This window comes from Castor canadensis, chromosome 6, assembly GCF_047511655.1.
Source record: "Castor canadensis chromosome 6, mCasCan1.hap1v2, whole genome shotgun sequence".
Classification (NCBI taxonomy): Eukaryota; Metazoa; Chordata; class Mammalia; order Rodentia; family Castoridae; genus Castor; species Castor canadensis.
In genome coordinates this window covers 58,817,158-58,842,347 of record NC_133391.1, presented here as the reverse complement: position 1 = coordinate 58,842,347, position 25,190 = coordinate 58,817,158, and the positions used below count along the sequence as shown (strand labels likewise).

Sequence of the window (25,190 nt, the reverse complement as noted above, 5' to 3'; positions counted from 1 at the left end):
TTGTTTAACCTCACAGTGAATTCACATTATTTATTTTTAAAAGGAATGTTAACAAACAAAAAAGTAATTCCAAGTATTTGAACATGGGTTGTACCTATCTATACTATATAGATGGATTTTTAATTTTCCTTTTCCTCTTTATCCTGATATAATCACTGTCTTACCATTATTTTCCTCTCAGTACACTTTTTCAAACTTTACATAATGTTTCTACAACTTCTTTTCTTAGTTACCTCCAAAGTAGAATTTGATTCAGAAGATAAGCATAGCTAAATTCCAAATAACACTCCCTTTTGTTTTACAATGACTAGAAGACATTAAATTGGAGGCTTGATTCATAACATGGTGCCTAACTGTTAAAACAAACATGAGCAAGGCCCAGTTCCCCCACTTGGGAGGCCAAGATTGGGAGGGTCAATGTTCTAGGCCAGCTTAGGCAAAAATTCAGAGATGTGCCAATCCATCTCACTCAACAAGCAAGGCATGGTGCTACATGCTGTAAACTTATGCAGAGGGCATTAGAAGGAGGATTGCAAAATGTGTGAAACCCTATTTGAAACATACATGAAGCAAAAAATGGCTGGGTGAGTGGCCCATGTGGTAGAGCACCCTGCCTAACAAGAGTGAGGCCCTGAGTTAAACCCCAGTGCCACCAAAAAAATATGCATAATTACCATAATCTTGAAAATGAAAATAGTTTGTTACATTCTCAAATTTATTATACACTGATATTGAGAATTTTTTAAATAGGAGATCAACGAAAAAGGCAATACTACTGACAGGAATTAATTTCAAAAAATGTTCCCAAATACATTATCAAATGCTGTGAATGATGAAATAAAAATAGTGATCATAAAATTGTCAGAGGATCTACAGTAGTCTCTATTACCTAGTTGTCTTTATTTTTGGTTTTAGATATCTTAAATTTGCACCAGGAGATGCTGGCTCATGACTGTAATCCTAGCTACTCAGGCAGAGATCAGGAGGATCATGGTTTGAAGCCAGCCAGGGCAAATAGTTTGTGAGACCCTCTCTCAAAAAAATCCATCACGTAAAAGGGGTGGTGGAGTGGCTCAAGGTGTAGGCCCTGAGTTCAAGCCCTAGTACTGTAAAAAAAAAAGATATCTTAAATTTGTTCCTTAAATGAAATAGTTGACTGATTATGGCATCCTTCAGATTTTGTCAAAATGTAGGAAAATTTGATATCTGCATTTAAGACAAACAATAACTAGAGAACTATAAAAATAGTAAAGATGATAAAGATAAAACTAAATCAGTGTTCCAGAAGCATCAGAATTTAATGAGCAACAGAGTCATCATATTCTTTCTTACACACAGAGATACAGAGACCCATAAAATTCTTACTGCAACTTTTTTACCTGGGAAACTGGAAAATCAATCACAACAAAAGAATGTTGCGGACTGTGACTATGCATGCTTTGACTTCACTAGGGACTCATAGCTGTGAGAGGCAACGATCCTTCTTATGGTCACATAGGATAAAACCAAGATTATCTCTGGAGTATGAGTGAGTCCTTTGTATCACAAATCAATCTTCACTTTTTTGGTGGGACTGAGGTTTGAACTCAAGGCAAAGCAAGCACTCTACCTCTTTGAGCCACACCTCCATCCCATTTTGTCCTGGTTATTTTTTGGAGATGGGGTTTCATGAACTATTTGCCCCAGCTGGCCTCAAACCTTGATCCTCCCAATCTCAGCCTCCTAAATAGACTTATAGACATAAGCCACCAGCACCTGGTCCACAAATCAATCTTTAAGAAAAAAGTTAGCACTGACTTAATATTTGCTTTTGAGTTATCACAGCCTTCATGAAATTTTACTGTATTTTAGTGGAAAATTTATTACCCACAATATGTAAATATATAAAATATATAAAGACGAATTATTAAAATGTGAGCTAATTTTTGATAAGAACTGTCCCTTGCCACCATTCTGCAGCCTGAGCGCAGCTGGTTTCATCCCTTGCAGGACCAAGCCCCACTATTCCTTATCTCCCACCACATTCCTTTGCCCGCCCCTATACCTTGCTTCAGCAGCTGGTCTCATCCCTTGCAGAACAAAGCCCCACTGTCCCTTATCTCTTGCCACCTCTCTTTGCCTGTCTCTAGCCCTTGCTTTCTTGCAAATGCTACTTAAGGCCAGGCCCACTGAGAGAAGCTGCTGCACCATTTTTTCTTCTTGGCCAACCAGCCTGCTTATTAAACTTTGGACGTGAAATACCTCTTGTGAGCCTCCTTTGTGTGTGGTATGCAGTGATTTCCTAACATTTTGGTGCCATGACTTGGATCCAGGTGAGCTTCCAGCATTGATCTTGCTCTCCCAGTTAGTAAATTCAGGCCCTCCCAATATACACTGTGCTCCCAAGCCTACTTTGGCCACAAGGCAGACATCCCCTATATAGGGGGGGCCTGTCCAGGGGATTATACCAGCCAGCCAATGCCATGTAGGTGGGAGCTGCCTTCCTTAAGCCTGGATAAACTTACTGAGATCTGAGCTGCTTTGCCGGGACCCCTGACCCCAGACTAGTGCCGCCATCACCACTCTCACTCACAATGAACCTCCTCAAGGCCAGTGAGCTCCCATTACTTGTCCACCACTGGTTGATTTTCTCGGTCCTCCCTTGGTGAGTCCCCCTTGTGTCATGAGTCATGGCTCTCGCTCTCTCTCTCTCTCTCTCTCTGTCTCTCTCAGTTGGTGAAAATCCTAGTACTAGGTCCCAACTCACATCGGCTCAGGAACCAGGTTCTTGAGGCATGGATGATCCTCTCAGTGAAGAAACTGAAGCCCAGAACAGTTCAGACACCTGCTCTCCAGAGTGTCAAATGTCAATGTAAAATAACAACTTTGCTTTACAACAATGCCCTAAAAAAAAAAAATCCCCTTACCTTTCTACAACATCTTAAGGAGGCTATCAGAAAACATACCATGATGGACCCAGAGTCACAGGTGAGAGAGGTTCTCCTCAAAGATAAATTTCTAATACTCAGCCCCTATTATTTGTAAAAAACTCAGTCTATGGCTGAAGGGAAAAAGTCATTGGATCAACTAATACAACTAGCCATATCTGTATATTATAACTGGGACATTACTAACAGAGAGAAAGATAAGAGACATGACCTCATTGCTGCCCCCACCCAACTGGGGCCTACATCCATGGTAGTTTGCTACCATAGTGGACAGGAGGGGCATTTCTGCAAACATGCTTAAGGGGGAAGAGCCTGGGAGACAGCCCTGCCCCTAATCAGGACTCTACTCTCTCTGCAAAGGTAACTACTGGAGGTCTAAGTGCCCCCCGTCTCCAGATGGAAGGCGAGGTGTCATGTCCTATGAATTGATGGGTCTCAGACTCCTGTCCACGCTCCACTTATTGGCATCAATGTTGAGGAGCTTCATAGTAGACATTATGACAAAAAAAACAAAGATCATTTTCCAGACAGACAGTGGAGCCCATTTCTCTGTCTTACCTTTCTCTCCCGGTCCCCAGTCCAATGACAAGGTTATCATTCAGGACAAATCTGGCCAGCCAGCTAGTTTACCTGGCCTCTGGCCTGCTCTTGGGGAGATCTCCTCTTCTGTCACTCTTTCCTCATAGTGCCTGAAACTCCAATGTCCCTGCTGGGACAAGATTTACTATCACAACTAAAAACTCAAATTCTCCTCCCCCAGGCAGCTATCTCTGCTGTCCCCTCCTTCAGAAACAAATAGATCCTACAATGTGGACTGATGAGATGAGTGTAGGGCGAGCCTGGATGGCCCTCCCTATTCAAGGAAAACTCAAAACCCCTCACAGTTTCCACACCCAAAACAATATCCCCTCAAGCTTGAGGGATGATGAGGCCTTATGCTGAACATAAATTCCTTAAAACAACAAGGGCTACTAATTAGTTATTTCAGCTGCTATAATAAATTTAAAATTCTTATAAAAGTTAATTTTAAAATACAAGTTACAAAGTAAACAACTAAAAATGATATAGATAATAAATGTATTTTTTAAAAAGTTAAAGAAAAAATATTTTTAAAGAGAAAGGATTTTATAAAGAAGGGTTTGTTCTAAAGATTGTTTCAAATAGCAGGGATAAAGACAAGCGATCAAAGGGTTTAATATGTTATATAAAGATCTGAGTAAGTTTTAAAAGTGTATAATAAAAAGCTTCAATATATAATAAAGTTAAAGTTAAGTATAATCTAAGAGTTGCCTAAAAGATTTTTAGGGTCATATCAAACTAAAATCAAATTCTTTATGTCTATAAAATAACAAGGTTATCTTAACATTGTTCTGCTCTGAGTAACATCTACAAGAAACTGTTACAGAAAAAGACTTTATCAAAGAAATTATTTGTTTTCTGTTGATCTTGTCAAACCTTAAGTACTACTAAATCAGAGTTCATTTATATATTTGCTCATGCAATGGTCTCTTGAATGACCACCTTATAACTGTGTTCAATATCTAGACTTTATCTAAATATGGTACAAACATCTACAGAGTTAAAAGTGTCAGTTTATGTAAAATGATGAGCTAAATCTCTTTTATCCAAAAGTGTAACATTTAATCTGAATCCTGACAATCAGCCTCTGTTTGCCTTTAAAGCTCCCACAAACACTTCATAAAAACTAACCTGGTCAGTCTCACTACAAGAATTTAAAGACAGCCCTCATCTTTGTGGACAGGCCCTAACCAGAGACTTATTAGATTGGCACTATCCAGAGGCCACCCTTCTTCAATTCAGAGCCACAGAGCCCCTCATCTGCAGGGCAACTGAGTCCCTTTGAAAACTTTCTGGCCTCTGGGAATACAAAGTCTCTAAGGGGAAGGCTCAATTATGTCTCCCTCAGGTCACCTACCTAGGTGTGTTCTTAAAGGGACAGACTCACTCCCTGAGTCATAAGTAAATCAACCCAATCTTCTGTTTCCCTCCCCCCATACCATAAGACAGCTTACAGCAAGCTTGGGAGTTATAGGATTTTACAAAATTTAGATCCCTAGCTATGTAGTCCTTTAGCAGACACCTTTTTATGGTCCTCCTAATATTCCTATTTGGGTCTTAAATAATATACAGCCACCCATTTCTCTTAGAAAACTTGCCTCCAACAGACCCTGCTCCTCTGGCTGACTACCTGTCTTATCTTAACCTTCTCAGGGAACTTCTCAAAGAGCATACAGAGTAGATCCTGTCCCACCCTATAACAATTTCTATTAAAACAGGGGATCTTTTTCTCCTAAAAGATCTTCTACCCTCTCCATTGGGACTTTGATGGACCAGCCCTCTTCTGGTCATTCTGACAACACCCATTGCTGTCAAGCTCAATTGGATCCCCCAGTGGCAGCACCTCTTAAGGAACGGACTCTTAAAATCCTCTAGAAAACATTTCACAGTGGTTCCCCTGGCTAATGCCCATCCTAATGCCTATATTTCTTGTTCTCTTATTCTTAAGCTTCCTCCCTTGTATCATACTACATGTCTGCTATTGCTAATCAAAAATTTAACCAGTTGTACCACCAGGGATACCAACCTCTCCAAAACCCCCCAGAAAAACTACTGTGAAGGCCCCATCCAGGAGCCTGAGGATCCTGCCCCATACAACGACCCCTGCCAGCAGGAAGCAGCTAAAGAGACCGATGCTCCACCCCAATTCCTGATCCTCAGCCCCTACCCTCATCATTATTAAACAAAAAATGGGGGAATGATAAGAACTGCCCCTTGCCAGCATTCTGCAGCCTGAGCCACAGCTGGTCTCATCCCTTGCAAAACAAAGCCACACTGTCCTTTATCCCCTGCCACCTCTCTTTGCCCATCCCTAGCCCTTGTTTTCTCCCAAATGCTACTTAAGGCCAGACCCACCGAGAGAAGCTGCTGCACCATTTTTTCTTCCTGGGCAGCCAGCCTGCTTATTAAACTTTGGACATGAGATACCTCTGGTGAGCCTCCTTTATTGTGGTGTGCGGCATTTTCCTAACAGTTTTATTCATAGAAAGTATGAATATTCTCACATGTACTTATTAATCTGATACCTGAAATTTAAATCTTGCCATTTAATAAGCACCATAAATGTAGAAGTCCTACAAATATAATATACATTAATGAAATTCATAACTATAATTATATATTATTCCATATAATATATGGAATTTAAAAATAAAAATGAACTGAAAAGGCGGCAGTTTATAGAATGTTCACTAACGTCACTGGCAACCATGCTATTTGTGATCTTACTGAGCAATTTGATATTCAAGGAGCTCTCGTTCATCACTTTTGTGCACATTTTGAGTAGGCAATGCCATGCCGCACTTGCATGTTCTGGAAGTGCTGCCATGAACTGTTCAATTTCCTGAAAACGTCACATCATAATGGGGCTGATCTTCTCAGCATTTCCTGGTGTCCTTGTATCACTATCTGCCTGCAGCACTGTGTCCCTGTTTCATTGCATGAGGAGGTGGGAGTAGGCTATGGAGCTTCTATTAAAAAAACTAGAGAACTTTTACAAATAATATAGACTTTCCAAAACACACTGGGCTGAACACAGTGATGACAGTAAGGGACAGATAGTATTAGTAAATATGAAGCATGGGCTGTATCAATTGAAATTTACACATGGATGGAAAAGAGGAAGAGTTAACATGTAAACATATTTGTATGAAGTCCTGCCTATTGTGAATGAAAATATAAGAACTGTGAATATGTATCAATCAAGTCTGCAAACTGAGCACCATTATTTCTTTCTGAGAACTAAGTCATTGGAAACCTTCTTAATATTAACACTGAATCATCACTAATATTGATTATTGTAGCTAATGAATTGTGCAGATAGACAAATTAGGACTAGCTCTAAGGACAGTAATCAAAAAGAAAAGAGGTAGAAGGGGGAGTCAACAACCTCACAGAAACTGATGTAAACACCTCCATCCACCTCACCCCTGTTAGAATAGCCATCATCAGCAACACCACCAACAACAGGTGTTGGCGAGGATGTGGGGAAAAAGGAACCCTCTTACACTGTTGGTGGGAATGTAGACTAGTACAACCACTCTGGAAAAAAATTTGGAGGCTACTTAAAAAGCTGGACATCGATCTACCATTTGATCCAGCAATACCACTCTTGGGGATATACCCAAAAGACTGTTACTCCAGAGGCACCTGCACATCCATGTTTATTGTGGCACTATTCACAATAGCCAAGTTATGGAAACAGCCAAGATGCCCCAGCACTGACGAATGGATTAAGAAAATGTGGTATCTATACACAATGGAATTTTATGCAGCCATGAAGAAGAACGAAATGTTATCATTCGCTGGTAAATGGATGGAATTGGAGAACATCATTCTGAGTGAGGTTAGCCTGGCTCAAAAGACCAAAAATCGTATGTTCTCCCTCATATGTGGACATTAGATCAAGGGCAAACACAACAAGGGGATTGGACTATGAGCACATGATAAAAGCGAGAGCACACAAGGGAGGGGTGAGGATAGGTAAGACACCTAAAAAACTAGCTAGCATTTGTTGCCCTTAATGCAGAGAAACTAAAGCAGATACCTTAAAGCAACTGAGGCCAATAGGAAAAGGGGACCAGGAACTAGAGAAAAGGTTAGATTAAAAAGAATTAACCTAGAAGGTAACACCCACGCACAGGAAATCAATGTGAGTCAATGCCCTGTATAGCTATCCTTATCTCAACCAGCAAAACCCCTTGTTCCTTCCTATTATTGCTTATACTCTCTCTACAACAAAATTAGAGATAAGGGCAAAATAGTTTCTGCTGGGTATTGAGGGGGGGAGCGGGAGGGGGTGGAGTGGGTGGTAAGGGAGGGGGTGGGGGCAGGGGGGAGAAATAAACCAAGCCTTGTGTGCACATATGAATAATAAAAGAAAAATGAAAAAAAAAAAAAAACACCTCCATGCAGTGTGGTGGTGTGGCGCAGCCTCTTGAAATGAGAGAGCTGTCCTCAGATACCTGATGGATGCCCTGTCTAAGGACACCTGCTCACACTGTCTGATTACCAGTGGGTTGAGCCAATGTCAGGGAATCATCTTCTGAGGTTGCGTGAACCAAAGACTACATTAAATCTAAATGACAAAGTGTTAAAGCAGAGGTTAAGTGATCTCTTTTTTGGTGACATGCTAAAGATTTTCTAAGTTGGAAAGGGAGTTGGAGATCATGGCCTGTGAGGTTGCACTCAACCCAGATATTCTAGACTGCTTAGAGCATGCAGCCTCTCATTCCTGCCTTACCTTAGGTAACACACTTGCTTTCCAAACACTCTTGGACTTGAGAATGGTTAAAATTACGTCTGAACAAAATGAAAGAGCTTAAAGTATTCATTTTGCTCAGTCATTCACTCATTCTTTCATTGACTCCATACCGAGTACTGTGCGGGGTCAGTACTTAGGCAGACATGGAGGAGTTCCATAGACCCAGCATGGCTGGAAACTGAGAAAGGCACAATTTCCCAGCTTATTACTGCTTCCTTGATTTTCTTTATCAATAATAACCTTGGATGTTTACTAGAGAAAAGCCAAATTTTACATTTGAATAAACTCAATACTTTAAACTTCATCATTTATCCATGAATATATTCAGCAAATATTCAAAGAAAACTGTGTCCTAAGAGCCCATATAATTGTGAAGAATATGGGAGTAAGAAAGTGCACGAATTTCTGCCCATACGCTTATTACGCACACATAGATTATAGAAACCATTCCTATTAATAATTAATTATAAACTTTGTATCTAAGGTCCTAATAAGAGATAATAACCTAATGATAGCATTATATGGGTAGTATTTAATTATTATACTCGCCATTGATTCTACACTTGAAACATTTAACAAAACCAAGAGTCAACAAGAAGAATGATCAGATTTTCTAATCATGTCTCACATTCCACACTGAATGTTCCTAACAGCATGAACAGAAATTAGAGATTCATAAAGTTGTGCTGGAGTGGAAATGCAAGAAATGATAAGTATTACATTCTTTATATTAATATTTCTGAAGGAATTTACATACTTCTCTTCTCCCTTCCCCCAAAAAGTCTTTATTTAAAAAAACAAAAATAAAGCCATGGGGACCTAAGAAAGAGAATATAGGTTTTCCTCTTGAATACTAACATTTCTCTCATTCTTCAAAACAAGACAGTGGGAAATAGTGGTACAGTATGGTTTCTAGAGTCAGACTCACTAGTTCTGCAATCCCAGGCAAAGGATTCACTTCCCTATTCCTCTCTTCTCTGTCTCTGAAAGTTAAAAAAAAAAGTACTATTTTCATATAAGCTATTACCTGAAAGGATTTAATACTTTTTTTTTCTTTGGTAGTACTAGAGTTTGAACTCAGGACCTTGTGCTTGCTAGACAAGTCCTCTACCACTTGAGCCACTCCACCAGCCTCAGTTGGATTTAACACTTTTAAAGCATGAATGTGCTTACGAATGTTGCTGTTGTATCTCTTATTAAGTTGGAAGCGCACTCCAATAGCTACACATGTCGAATCTTTATTGAGAAGTTTTCAAAAAACTTTGAATGGAGAATTGTGAACTTGGCATGTAAGCCTGGACATTAATCTGGCATTGTGTATTCTCCATGTAATACAGCAGCAGGCCAAGCTGCAAGAGCTGGTGCCCATAAGCTCCCCTTCACAACAAAGCCCAAGAGCCAAGTTCTTAATGCACTGCCACAGTCCCCTGCTTCGTGATTACCAACCCCCTATTTCAATTCTGACAGTGTAAACTTTGTTCTGATGCTTGACTGGGATTGTCTGGCTTTGTATAGGGGAAAAACTATTACCAAACTATTCCAGCTATAACTTGTGATCTAATTGAGCAAGAAAACTTTCTTGCCAACTACAAGCTGAACAATTCCTTCCTTCATTCCTCTCACATATTTTGGATAATCTCAGATAAAGCTAAAACTGAAGAGGAAAAGATTTGAAAATTATCTGGTAAACATTTGAAGTAAATCATTAAATTGCATTCCAATTATCCAGAGGATTTTGCTCATTATGGAGGGAAAACATCCAAACTTTATGCTTGGCATTTCCTATCAGGAAACAACAGGACATCTGAATTTGTTAGAGGGGAAGGTACCAACCTAGGTTCTTGAGAAACGTGTATTTACATATTTGGCTTGTGCAGAATTAGTCAGTATCCACAATCTGTTTTAATAACTCCACCCTGAGCATTTGATTATCTTTTCAACAAAACAGCAAAAACAGCTACAGTATGAAAACAGAATGTTGAACAAATTTCTCAGGAATCCTGGGAAGTTTATATTGAACTTGTCACGTTATCTTGTCTTCCCTATGATCAATGACATACACTGGTAAAATGTGACACCTGAGCAGGGTCACATTCTGGTTATAGAAAAAAAAAACTATGTCTCTATTAAGAGACATATTGAAACATTTGAAACTATGTCTCTATTAGAGACATATTGATTTATCTAGGAATCAATATACTGAAAGACTCATTGAAAAAATATTTCTTTCCATGGAGCAGAATAAAATATTGAAAGATTTAAAGAAGGAAGAAAAGCAGAAAAAATTTATAAGCTATCAAGTTTAAACTAATTTCAACTTAAGTACAACCAAAAAGGCAATGACAAAATTGACCACAAAACCTAATATTTCTCGTTTGTAAAGTACTGATGCCAGTTTTAATTGTGCATTCTGTAATTATTCAGAAAATTAGTAGTTAAACACACACAAATTATCATTGGTTAAAAATTCATGCTTAATTACAATAATAAAATTAATGTTTTTGTTTTTATGTTACTTCTCAGTCTTTTAATTGCATGGGTAATGAAGGATATACAAACCTATCACTCATACATATCTTATTCTCAGAAAAACATTTCTAAAATTTATAATTCATATTTAACTTTGACAAAGAGGAAATAATGGCATGAATTATTTTGAGCCTTACTTTATGCTTATATTATTTATTTTTTTTTTATTTATTGGTGGGACTGAGGTTTAAACTCAGGGCTTTTGTGCACATAATGCAGGTGTTCTACCACATGAGCCACATCTCCAGAATTTTTTTTTTATTATTGAAACTTTTCATTGTTTAAAATTTTGGCTGATTGAGTCTTCTAAGATTATTGTATCTGTTTTTAAAATAATCTGGTAAATGAGCTGAAATAATTTGAAAAGTGAAGCAACTTAATGAAGACTAACCCTCTCTCTCTTTTTTTTTTTTTTTTGTTAAGAAAAGGTAGTAGATTAGAGGTTATGAGGGAAGAGGAGGGAGAGGAATGAGGAATTCTTTCTTAATGATTACAATTTTTGTTTGAAAATAATGGTAAAGGTTATACAACATTGCGAACATAATTAATGACACTGAATTGTGAACTTTAAAATGAAAAAAATGGCAGATTTTATTTTTATATACTTAACCAAAAAAATTTTAAAATCATTCAATATACCTCAGCCACTGAATTGTACAAACATATAAAAAATTACAGAATATGTGAAATAGCCCTCAAAAAGTTACTGGGAAAAACTAAAATATCTCTTTTTATTTTTTTGAGAAAATATTATCTCTTGGATGAATAGTCACCTCTCTTGGAATGATCCTAGTTTATTTTCTATGAGTCAAGCATGAAAACAGACCCTACATTATTGGCATGAAGAAAATAGAGAAGAATACTCTTCAGGGATTGAGAGATGGCCAGTAATTCTTACGATACACATTTTAACAAAATGCATTTTATAAGTGCAAAATTATAATGTAAAATCTACTCTAATAGAAATACTTCTATAATTAATAGATTTGAACTATTTTATTCTGAGTATTCAATCACTTATTAGTGATTAGTACTCTAGCCATTTTTATTTTGAGCTACTTAAAGTGCTTGCAAAATTTGGGACACTTTGAAAATGACACTGCAGTTTTGGACCCAAGACCCACATTAGGTCTGGTCACTCATCCCTATATACCAAATAATGAGACATGGTGAAGAGCATAGATGGAGACTTATTACATGGCCTGGGACATGCAGAGGAAAGAGGTAAATCAAGCACTCAGCTCAGCTTTAGCTATCTTCAGGGTACAGACATAAACTTTCACTTTAAATAGACAATTAGGGCAAGGGGCAAAAGGTATGCATAGCTAAACAGTCTCAGTTCAGGTGTGGCCTGGTTGACCATTATCTCAGTCTTTGTTCTTCAAGAGTTTCAGAGAAGTTATTTCTGTCATCACTTGTAGGGAGCAATCTGGTTTCTAAAACCTAAGTTTTAGAACTTGTTATAGGTAATTGTCCTCATATGGAGGGGTGATCTGTTCTGTAAGGGCCCTCTGTTCCTTAGGGGAAGTTTCAGTCCTTGTCACAAAGATGTTGTCTATCATTCCTGTCCTTCCTTGATTCTTAGATGGCTGCAAGACAGAGCAAAGGACAGCAGGTACAAAAGGGAGATAAAGATGATAAGCTTTTCTGCTGTTTTTAGTTAATACATGGGCCCAAGTAAGGAGTCAGTACTTTTCAGCAAAAGCAGTTTATGCACCTCTTACAAAAAAATATGTAGTCTATACTTTTGCTTTTCTTTGTTTTTGCATTAGTAGGATAGTTTTGTGTCAACTCTTCTTTACTATTACCTCCTTGAGTATTAATTTAATTATCATAAATTCTGAATACCAGTGATAGTTTCAACATTCCTACATAGATACCATCAGAAGTATAAGAGTAGGCCTGACACCTGGTCCAGGAAACCGGTTTTACATAATAACAATACCACAAACATAAGATTATTTGGTGGGGCCAAGAGTAAGAAAAATAATGTGATTATGCAGTAAGACTAAATTTTATTCTATTTTTGGGCTACTTGTAGAAAGACCACAAGTCTTTGGGTTTTCCTTTTCAACTTAAGTTCAAAACAAAACAGTGGACATGTTTCCAGGAAATAGAAAGGAAGAATCACAAGACATTAGGGAAGTTAAGAACGGCTCTGGACTTGTCAAATCCAAACCACTTCTGTTTTATGTAAAGTGAATGTAGCAGAATATGTAACACACATGGACAGATAATAAACTCCAGGGAAACAAAACAAATTAAAGGAAACAAAATAACTCAAACCTGAAGAAAGTAGTAAAACATCTTTGCTAATACACCTGGAAGAGGGGAAATCTCCCTCTTTGTGAAGCAAACCTTTAAAAAGTAGTTCAAAAGCAAGACTGATGGGGAAGATGGTACAGACTAAGGAAGCACCCAGCCAGGGTCCCTACTGCTGCATCCTGCCCTGGAACCTAACTCCCTCTGCACTTCCAAATCTCTACTAAATTTCCTTTTTATTACTAAATATCTCAAAGACACTAATTATTCATCTCCAAAATGGAATATATAAGAACTTTATTTAATTTTCTTCAATTCAGTGCTGAAAAGATTAAAGTAGTTGTCACAGTTCACATTATATCATTGGATGTGGGATATAATGTATTAAAAACATTTTTTCCCTGTAATGTGGAAAGCATCTGTTTGGTAGTAGTTAGCCAGGAGTGATGGGGATACAAAAATGGGACCTAAAATACGAGACTCTTCAAGAATCTGAGGAAAAAAAAAAACATAGTAACTTAACTTATCAACACTTAACAGCCTGTATTTTTTTGTAATTATCATATTGTTGTATGAAGGTACACTGTGACATTTACAAAAGTGCTTACAATATATCTTAGTCAAATTCTCCCCCTCCATCACTCTCCTTTATCCTTCTTCCCCTCCTTACAATAATTCCAACAGACCTAATTTTTCCATTTTCATACATGAGTACATAATATTTCTACACAGTCACCTTTCTTTACCCTTTCCCTATATCCTCCTCCTGGTACCAACCTTCAGACAGGACCTATTCTTTGTTTTTGAAAAAAATACATTTCTGTTTGTTTAAGACAGCTACACACACAATTTCATTATGACATATCCATATGTATATGTATTTTCAAGAAAACAACACGCATACCTGCCCAACCCCAATGACCTCCCCACTAATGTCCAGCACTTCCTCCAATCCTCCTTCCCAACCATCTTACCTAATGCCCATCCCTTCCAACCTCCCTTTCCCTAGCACAGAATATTTAAAATCCCCAGCCTGTAAGAAAGGCATGCTCTTGACCTCTCAGAGTGTTACTCTGATGGCCAAGGGTCCCTCTCAGGTCTCCTCTCCCTAATAAAGACATGCTGCTTATGAAGGTTGCAGATTTCTCAGTTTGTCTTTCTTATCAGCTTCTTCACTATCCTTTCATTTGTATTTGTGCCAAAACCTGGGAGAGGGTTTCTAGTGGGGTAGGGGGGAGGATGACTTTTTTGAGTTACCCCAGTTCCTTGTTGATCCTGGTATGGTCAATGGTGCACACCCATGGGGTCTCCACTCCAGGCTTGATACAGACACACTAAGGCCAATAGGTGCCTAAGTTCCCACGAGGGACATAGCTGGTGCCCACCTCTATCCCCAAGACCACCCAACCTGTTTCTGAACCTCTCTCTCTCTCTCCTTTCCCACCTCACTATCCTCTATATAACTCTAACACTACTATATTTTCTGCTGAGCCTCCCCATCATACAATAGTTTTAGCCATAGGATTAGGGGCAACTGCTCCTTCTGATTGGACTCGAGCCCAAAAAATATTGTTAGTTGGCTTCTTCTACCTAATAGCCACACTACTCTGGGGCCTGACATTTTGGTCATTCATATGCGCCTAACTTCCCATTCCTCTTTGACCTCCTGCAAGGCACTTGGCTGATACCTCTCCATATACTCCACACTGGATTTCTATGGGGCTGGGTAAGACCTGGCCTTGGTGTGTTGGACTCTGACCATTCTCACCTGTCATGTTTCTATTTCTCCCTCTCACCTTCCAGACATTTGGCCCTGGTGAGTCTGGCCCCTGGCTATGTAGGTTAGACACTACCTATGGCCCCAGGTTTGTTTCTCTGGTTTTGCCAGTTTTCTCTGGGGGACACCCAGGGGAGAACTTCCAACCTTGGTCATGGGTGATACCCACCCAAAGGTTTCCTCTGACTCACCCCTGGGTGCCTTTTATACAATGTTACCAAACTGGGCCTAAGCGGCGATCTAAAACCAAAAAACTTCATCTGTTTTTCCATGAAAATTTGACATCAGTACAAATTAGATAATTCCTCTAAATAGCCCAAATTTAAAACTTTTAATCCCATTGTCCTCCAAGAGCTTAACAACTTTATCATGAGAAACAGCAAATGGCAAGAGGCTATCTCCAAGCTTTTTCTACCTCATATTAAACTCCTGGGGTGTGTAGGTTTGACTTCAGTTCTCTGCTGTTACTAACAACCTGAAAAGTGGTAGACAGCAGCAGCTCTTCCCAGGTTCAGTCTTGGGCCCTGAATGGAGGTTGGAGTCTTCCTTCCTCATCCCTGCAGTCTCTCTCCTTTTTTCACCACTCTCCCATACTTTCCTTTCTTTGACAGCTCCACCAGAGACCATCTTCCATCACAGGATTTCCACCCAACCCCTTACCATCCAGTTACATCACCATTAAAAACTCCCTCCTCTTACTTTAACCCAGCTCTATGTCATCATTTCCATTTTTCTCATTTCACAAGATATAAATAATATGCAACTTTAAAACTCTTCTCTCTAAATGTCTCAGCCATAATGGAGGTTACTTTTACTCCTTCTACTCCATGTCCAGCCTGTCTCCTCTCCTGGACTGGTCATCCAGGTGAGGACAACACAGACAGAAATGGACAGGGAAAAAGAGAAAGAAAAGTCCTGCTTAAGTCACATTGTCAGTTCTTTTGACACCTTGAGTGACTCACATGGTCTCAGCACTTACACATATAAAATCAACTGGAAATCTAAATGACATGTGGCCAATCATTGGAGGTACTTTTCTGTCCTTACCTCTTGGTCTTCCACCTAAAAACTAAGCCTTTAAGTCTGCCTAAACAATCTACTAATAGTTTTCTCCTTTAAGTCTTGCTTTTGAGGTGGGCAGTTTTCCCATTGAAAACATGTCAAGACCAGGCGGGGAATAATGTCATATCTAGGTTACTGCAGGTGGCAACTCTGGGCTGGCTTGTTTATTCTCCTGGCCAGGGCACCATGCAGTTGGGATGACTGAGCCATGACCTCAGCCTCATATGAGCATAGGCTGGAAAAACCAATGACAGAACTTCAATTCTCTATCTAAATTGCTCCAGGTATTTAAAGTTAAAATTTCAGTTTTCCAAGTTATGGCGTTAGCTAAAAGGCAAAAGGACAGCATTGCAGATTTCTGCTACAGATTCAATAAGGCATTTGGATTTTTTTCATTAGGGCCCTTACCTAAAATGAACTCTTGAGGGGCTAATTCATTCTACCTTTTCCATGCTTACTATCACCAGTTTCAATGGAGATGTAATCCTTTTTACCTTGCACTCTGTCCTTTTCCAAGCCTGTCATATAAATTCTAATTTAAAAACAAAATTTTTAGTATAAAATAAGACGATGGACTTGTACATCGCGTCGTGCATCCCATATCCTTTGTCCTAAGGATATAGGATGCCAACACTACACTAAGAGTAGGGTCCCTAAATTTACTTTAAAAATTTGGGTAATAATAAAGCTACTGTAGCTCAAGGTAAACTATTATTAAAAATTATTAAAAACATCCTCTAGATGTAAATCTAAAGCCTTCAATATATTTGAGTGCACTCAAAATTAATGTAATTGTTTGTGTTTCATTGTGTAAATTTTGTGTATGGCTATAGTATGATTAACTTATTAGAGACAAAAATCTTATTGGAGACTGAGACTGACTCAAAACACTTTCCTAAAATTGATTCTTGCCTCAGCTATTAAGCTGCCCAAAATGAGTCCTAAAAGAAGAGAATGGGACACATCTCAATCTGTTCCTAAAAATTAAAAAAAAAAAATCAATGTACTTGGGGCCAATTAATTTTTACATGTTCTTGAGCTCTTGAATGTATGTATGCTTAAATTGACATTTATGGAATGCCTAATTTAAAACTTTTTTACATATGGATGTGTTTAAACATCTTTAGGATGGTTATTATTATAGAGTTAATGTAAAGAAATGGAAGTCTTCTGTTCTCTTGTCTCCCCACATTTTCTGATGCTACTTTTAAGAAAAATCAGTTTTCCAAATGTTATGTCAATCAGTTATAGGCATTATTATATGGACAGTAACCTCAATCTGTTTCATTTCATCATAAGTAAATTACATTCAATTCTTTTATAATTAGATCTATTAACAAATGGTGTCTTTATAAGTTACTTATTGTATAAAAACAGTTTGAAATTTTCCTTCTATGTGGGTCTCTATGTTAAAAATACAAGGCTAATTGGAAAAACAATTTTATTTAAATTTGAAATTCTTATAAAAGTTATTTTAAAATACAAGCTACAAAGTGAACAAGTAGAAAGGATGTAGCTAGGTACTGAGTGTGTTTTGGGGGAAAAATGAAAGGGAAAAAGGAATGCTTTTGGATGAGAAAGGATTTTGTAAAGAAGGGTTTGTCCTAAAGATTGTTCCAAATATGGAGAGGAGAGGTAAGGAGAAACTATCAAAGGGTTCAGAATGTTATATGAAAGTTCTGAGTAAGTCTTAAAAGTGTATAATAAAAGCTTTGGTGTGTAATAAACTTGACTATAATCTAACAGTTGCCTAAAAGATTTCCTAGGGGCACATCAAACTAAGATCTAATTCTCTATGACCATAAAATATTAAGGCTATCTTAATATTGCTCTGCTCTGAGTTGCATCAGTTATAGGGAAAGATTTTATCAAAGTAATTACTTGTGTTTTCTGTTGATCTTGTCCAGCTTTAAGTATCACTAAATCATTTACATATTTGCTCATGCAAAGGTCTCTTAAATGACCACCTAATAACTGTGTTCTGTGTCTAGACTTCATCTAAATATTGTATAAACATTTTAAGTTAGAAGTGTTAGTTTATGTAAAATTATGAGCTAAAGCTCTTTTATCCAAAAGCATTACATTTAACTGACCAGCTAAAGTTCTTTATCCAAAAGCATTACATTTAAACCTATGACATATAAAATGGTTAATAAAACTTTTGGCAGGTGTGCTGTTTGTAATCAGCAACATTCAGAAAATCCTTGTCATTTGGGGAATCCTGCTACTTAAAACCTGGCCTATATTAGTTTTAGTCAAATAAGTGTTACAGTATATGTATGAAATATGCTTGTACATTAGAAAATAAGGCTATTTGGGATCACAGGCATTGTCCCCCTAACTTGAACAGATCTAAAGTCAGTGATGCAAGACTTTTGTAAGCTTGTGTCCATGTGTTCCTAATTGTAACAAGGAGAATTTAGTGCTGTTGCTTTAATACTGTCAGTAATAATTATTTTCCTAAATATATGGTCTTCAATGGAAATAACTAAATGTTCTGACATTTAGTTAATGTTCCCAAACTACTTTTCAGGGTTTAACCATGGATATTCGAAGTCTTCTCATTCTCAGTCTAGGTCCTTCTTTGGAGTATTTGCAATTAAACCCCCAAAATGACTCTACCCAAAACCTAGTTTTCAATTAAGTTGGCTTTCTAGATACTTACTTTTGTTGGCTTATTTTTTGAAACCTTTAACTGTTGTCTGTTGACATTCTGCAGCATTTTTAAGTTGTCAGGATATCATCTAAAGTCCAGACAGTACTAAAACTGGATGCTAGGTAAAGGTAAGCTTACTTCTTCTAAACCTCTTTTGTTGCTTATAATTTGGCCAAATGGGTCTTATTTGGCACTGATTCCCACCTGACCTGCCCAAAGCTGCCTCTCCAATGCCAAGAACATCCAGGAAAAGGTATTTCTTCACTGAGTGACAGTTTGGAGACAAGAGAAGAAAGCTGTCACAATCCAGATGGACTCACCTGTGCCAGTCCTCATAAAAGATACTAAAGCCAAGAGGTTTTAAAGAAGTGATGTTACACAGGGCTATGGGACGTTCAAGCCCTTGCAGGCATCTCTGATAGAAGGCAAATTCATATTTTTGGCCAAGGCCTTCCATTTAAGTAAAACAAATACATTATTTTTGCTGGCTCCAAACTTATCTTTTTAGTAGTCCATGCTCATGGAGTTATTTTCCTTTAGGTGGTCTATTTAACTGGGAGCATCCTAACTTTTACTTGCTCTGTATTCTACTTGATAAAGGTGTTTCTAGTTTTAGATTTAAACTGTTTTTACAGAACACACTCCAGATAACAACTCTGGAACCTCTCCCAAAACAAAGACTGAGGTAATGACCAACCAGGCCACACCTGTGGTTGGAACCATTTACTATGCATACCTTTGTCCCCTGCCTCCAATTCTTTTGTTTACTTAAACCTACACCCAATGTCTGTACCACAAGATCCTTTGGTTTTTCTTATGCTGATAACCATTGGCCCAAGTGTATTTAACTGAATGTCTCAATTTATTTCCCCAAAACAATATTCCTTTATACAGGTTGCCAGTCAAAACCATGTCCACAGAATGCTGTTTTTATGTCAATGCTGCTTTTATGTCAACCAGTCCAGGATCATTAATGATGCCACTAAGAGACTTCAGGAATTCAATGCCAATCTCCAACAGTGAACAAGGGACAGCTGGGAACAGTTGTCTTCCTGGGCTAAATGGATACAATGTGTCTTCCCTCTACTGGGACCCCTTGTTTTTTTCCATTGTGACCTTGCCTTCAAAACAGGAGGTGATTAGATCTCCTCATGGCTGAAAAAGGCAAGCTATGCCTCTTCCTAGGAGAGGACTGTTGTTTCTTCACCAATAAGACTGGCATGGTTAGAGACAGGATAAAAAAACTCAGGGATAGTGCACAACAGCTAACATCCTCACAATCTACTAATAATTTCCACCTTGTACCCATGGCTCATCCCGCTGGTGGTCCCTCTTATCTTTGTCTGGCTGTAATGTTCCTACCATGCGTCATTAATATCCTCCAAAAATTTTCACAGGAAAGTATTACTGCCACTTCTTGGGCTACCTCAGGGGAGCAGTTCAAGACCATCATGCCTCTACAAACTCTCCAGGCTCAACAACCTCCACCCCCCATTCACCCCTAGCCAGCAGGAAGTAGCCAGAAGACAGGCAGCAGCCCTGTGCCACTTATGTATATGTATATATACATATATCTATATGTATGTATGTATGTGTGTGTACATATATATCTAAGAGCCTGGACTGCTGGAACACTGAGAAACACTGAAACAATGCAAATACTGGAATGTTGGGAAAACAAAATGTATACCTGCCCAACCCCAATGACCTTCTCACTAATGTCCAGTACCACCCCCCATCCTCCTTCCCAATAATCTTACCTAATGCCCATCCCTTCCAACTTCCCTTTTCCTGCCACAGGATGTTTAAAATCCCCAGTCTGTAGAAAAGGCATGCTCTCACCCCTCTCAGAGTGTTATTCTGATAGCCGAGTGTCCCTCTCAGGTCTCCTCTCCCTAATATAAAACTGCTGCTTTTGGAGGTCACAGATTCTTTCTCAGTATGTCTCTCTTACCAGCTTCTTCACTTTCTTTTCATGTATTATATCCCAAATTGGGACTACTCCCTTCATTGGTTTATTCCCTCCATTTTTTTCCTTTGTATTTTAGTCTCCATCTTATGGTGATTTCAACAGGTTTAAATATTCTATATTCATTCTTATATAGAAAGTACATCAACTGTATTCACTTTCTTTGCTTCCTTCTTTTACCCTCCCTCTCCCATTAGTGTCCCTCCCTTTAGTGTGACCTGTTTTTCATTTTTGTCCTTCATTGTTCAGGTGTCTGCTCATTGTTCAGTGGGATTTTTACCTTGGTATTATACCTGTACATGCTTTGTACCTAAGTTGATGTAACCCCTCCACTACACTTCCTTTTCCTTTTCTCTCTAACTTGTATTGTTTAAATTTTTGGTGTGTTTCCTTGTGTTTTGTTCCTACACGATGTTAGGGTGAACAAAAGAAGCCACCTTAGGATTGGAACCCCACCCTTGCAGGCAGCTTAATGACACCCCCCACCCACTGGAAAGATTACATCTAGCCTCAAGGAAATGACAAGTCCCCACCTCAGCAGGGGGTCCATAGCTGACTAACTTATATACCTAATTACCACTTATCTCCTCTACCTTCCCCTTGCAATGGTTGACTGCACTCTGGAAGAAATTTCCCACCCAGCAGGGTTTCCTCTCCAGACCACTTCCCTATATCTACTACAAGTCTGTAAGCAGTTGTGGGCTCCAACCATTCTCTTGCTGGTGTCCCCCTCTGCAGGCCTCCTTCTAGAACAATAAGCCTTGTGCTGGCCTATAAGCCATTTCTCTGCTTCTTCCATGTCCCTTTCACTTCTAACACAAGGACATGATGTATTTCTTTGTTACCAGCTCTCTTCCTTTCCATATTTTCTTCCTTCTTTGGTCTCCTCTGCCAGTCCCACTTTTGACTGCATGTTCTGTATATATTTTTATGTATATATAATATTGCTTATATTTGTTTTGGGCTTCTATTCCACATATGAGAGAAAACATGGCCTTTGGTTTTCTGAATCTAGGTGACTTCACTTAAGATGATGTTCTCCGGTTCCATCCATTTACATACAAATGGATGTTCACTCTTCTTTATGGCTGAATAAAACTCTATTGTATATAAATACCACATTTTTGTAATCCATTCATCAGTTAACAGCCTCTGTTAAGATAAAAATAGCCCACCTGACTGAGGCAGTATAGACAGATGAGGATAAAGGGGAATTATGTCAATTTTAATCAATATTAAAAGCTCCAGACTCAGAAATTTGAATGAGGAAGTAAACTGACAAACAGCAACCATAACAAAATAGCAGCAAGCTCCTCTACATCATCTCCTTTGGGCTTATCTGCACCTGCCTTCTCCTTTGAGATATCAAGAAGCTGCAAAGTTTTTACAAGTGGTTAAAGAGACAAAAAAAAAAAAAAAATGGATGGCATGTCTGGCAAAAGGAATTTGCCTACATCCCATCTTCATGTTTTAGGATAGTAACACCCTTCCATCAGTGAAATAATGATTAAGAACCACTAGGCAAAGGATAAAGACCTCACATAAGAACTACACTTTTGAGAATTTACTTCCATTTTCTGTGTTGGGAGCAGGAAATGCCCATCCCCATTCTACCTACTTTATTTTGTCATAGTAAAATAAATCTTTGCTAAACATTCTACCTTGTGAGACTCTGCATTGTGAGACACCCTGAAATGCTTTTCACAGGTGGATCTCATGTTCCTGTAATTTTGTGTGGAAACTGCGAATCTTAGGGCACCTCCATTTCCCTTATTCAGTGGCACATCCACCAGAAGGCAAGAAATAAAGAAAAAATAATCAGAGAAAAACATCAGAATAACAACAAGTGGAGATACGTCAAGTTCACTTCTTTAAAACCTGAATTACTGAATTTTTTTAAAAGTTATAACTTGATTTTTGAATGTTGCAACTAAAATATAAGAAAATAGAAAGATTAAAAGTAAACAAACCTTAAAAGATGAACAGGGAAGAATGAGTATTGTGGCCACATCTGTAATCCCAGCTACTTGGGAAGTAGAGATTGGGAGGATGGAGGTTTGAGGCCAGCCCTGGTAAAGAAAAGGTTAGTGAGACCCCATAGAGTATGTTGACTGGGGGGTTAGCTGACAATTAGACAGTATGGCTAGGACAGAAGGGCCCCTGGAAAACTCCAGTATGACTTCCCTATGACCTTGAAGGTAGAAAGAAGGAAAAGAAGGATGGACCAGAATGAGGACACTAAGGGGACTAGTTGGAACTTCAAACCTCCAGGGTTTGAATGGCACAACCAATCAGAACAATGCAGGAACAGCCAACCAGAATGCTGCTTTCTGGATACCTCATTAGTATAGAGACTGAATAATCTCTGGAGTAAATACCAGAATGCTGCTTTCTGGATACCTCATTAGTATAGAGACTGAATAATCTCTGGAGTAAATGGACAAAAACCCTAGACCTAGCAATGTGTTTATCTCCTAATAAACTTCTTGCCTCTACCCTTACCCTCTGTTGTGTATGGACTACATTCTTCACATTCATGAGACAAAGAATTTGGCATGAATCTGGAACCCTCTGCCACTGAGCTAAAAAAGCTGTGACCTAGCCAGCACAGCAGAGTCCAACCTCACAAGGAGATTCTGCTTTCACCATTTCAGCCAATAAACTGTGCTCAGCTACTAAGGAGGCATAGGTAGAAGGATCTTGATCTAAGGCTGGCCCCCATCTTAAAAATAACTAAAGCAAAATGGCTGGGGGTATGGTTTAAATGGTAGAGTACCTACCTATCAAAAGATTTAAAAAAAATGAAAAAGAAAAATTCTAACCAAAAGTAAGCTGGGTATGCCTGTGCAAATACCAAAGTACTGTGATTTAAGGGGAAAAATTTAAGTAAAGAGAGTTGCTAAATAATTACAAAAGGAGTAATTTATTGCAGAATATATAAACATTCCTGAGATGTATGCCCTTCCATTTGGTAATTCCAAATGTCAGCAAAGGCTCTATAAGAAATTTAGCATTGTTTTGTCAATTTCTCTGAAGAAAGTCGTCAGTATTTCAGTGGGAATTGCACTAAATGTATAGACTGCTTTGGAAAGAAGTTCAGGAAGGTGCCTTAAAGCACAGCTGGAGAACAGGAATCAGTTCTGGTTCCTCCTCAGCATGATAGTGTAACTGTAGCTCAAAACAATCCATGAAATATTTCAAAATGATTAGAAAAGTATGAAATTCCCAGTCCATAAAAATAACTAGTGTTTGAAGATATAGGAACACTTATTACCATGATTTTACTATTGCACACTGATTGCACATATTAAGTTAGAAATAATATGTGAAAAAATTTGTCAGACTATGAAGAGAAATTTATTAAGGTAATATACAGATAAATTAGCAAAAACATTTTTAAATGATGAGAAAGATCTTTATGGAAATTATGAAACCTCATTGGAAGGCAATCAAGATGACTGTATATCTGAATTCACAGAGACACAATCAATGTTCATAACAGGGAAGACTATAGAAACAGCAATTCACCCTAAAGTTTTCTTTACCTAAAAAATTCAAAATTGAACTTTTCATAAAAATTGATGAACCGATTTTAAATTTCAAATGGAAAGGCAAGAGGACAAAACTAGTCAAGAATATTTTGTAAAAGATTTGGAAAGAGAAAGTAAAGGATGAGAACAATGGGCTTGAGGGAGTAATCTTCCCAATATCAAAATATTAGTAGTTATGGGAATGCATAAAATACATTGTTCCCTATCTATGACAACATTACATAGAAAAGCAAGAAAATGGAAAGCTGGAAATACACTCACAATTATGGAGTCTCAGAAAAGGGTAAGAATTCATGGAGCTTAATATGTACTGTAAGTATGAAAATTAGAATAGCTTATCACCACTGGCTAAAACATCCATAAATAAATCTTTATTAATTAAAATTTTAAATGTGAATGTCAGGACTTTAACATAGAAAAAAACAGAGAAAACTATTACATATTGAGATATGCAGATTTCTTAAAAATTGAAAGGCAAAACATTAACAATTTTAGAAGAAAACATAGAAAAATATAGTTTTATTGTCTTGGAAAATAGAATGTCTAACAAGGCTCAGAAAGCCCAAAGCATAAAGGTGATAAACTATAATACAAATGGCAAGATATATTATGAGCAATGCTCAAGACAGTCAAAAAGATAGGTCTTTTCAAAGCATGCATTTTACAAAGTAAGAGTACTCAAATATAATAAAATGTTCTATAAAACAATAGGAATTTTCTTCTTTCCAGAAGAAAAATGTTAAGTATATAAGCAAAATTTACTGGTCAGTAGAAATTCGTAATCAGGGAAATAACTATTAGAATATTTATTATTTACATTGAAATATTCAATAGCAAAACTTGGAAAACATAATAGTGAATCAACAGATGTGTATAAAAATAAATCACAGTATATGTATACAAAGGAATGCACTTTGTATCCTATAAATACTTCCCAGTAATAATACATGAATTATATAATCAAAAGTTCTAGAAAGAACACTGTTATATGAAAAATCATTTTGCATGATACAAACAGAAAAATTCAAAACAATTATGCATATTATGTATGGATTTATAATATGTGGAAAACATGTTAAAATGTATTATACTAAATACCAATTCATCAATTTGTCT

At 37.8% G+C, this 25,190-nt stretch overlaps 1 protein-coding gene across 4 annotated transcripts in view; it reads right to left on the bottom strand.

The window, feature by feature from the left end:
• LOC141424111 (protein Largen-like) overlaps nt 1-25,190 on the bottom strand; it is a 189,534-nt gene that overhangs the window by 60,931 nt on the left and 103,413 nt on the right. For 2 of the 4 annotated variants that reach the window (XM_074076555.1, XM_074076554.1), the window contains one exon: nt 22,494-22,592. The exons of the other annotated variants lie outside the window; for them this stretch is intronic. The gene's annotated coding sequence lies outside the window, so the exon portion shown is untranslated. The remainder of the gene's footprint in view (nt 1-22,493; nt 22,593-25,190) is intronic. 4 annotated transcript variants of the gene reach the window in all.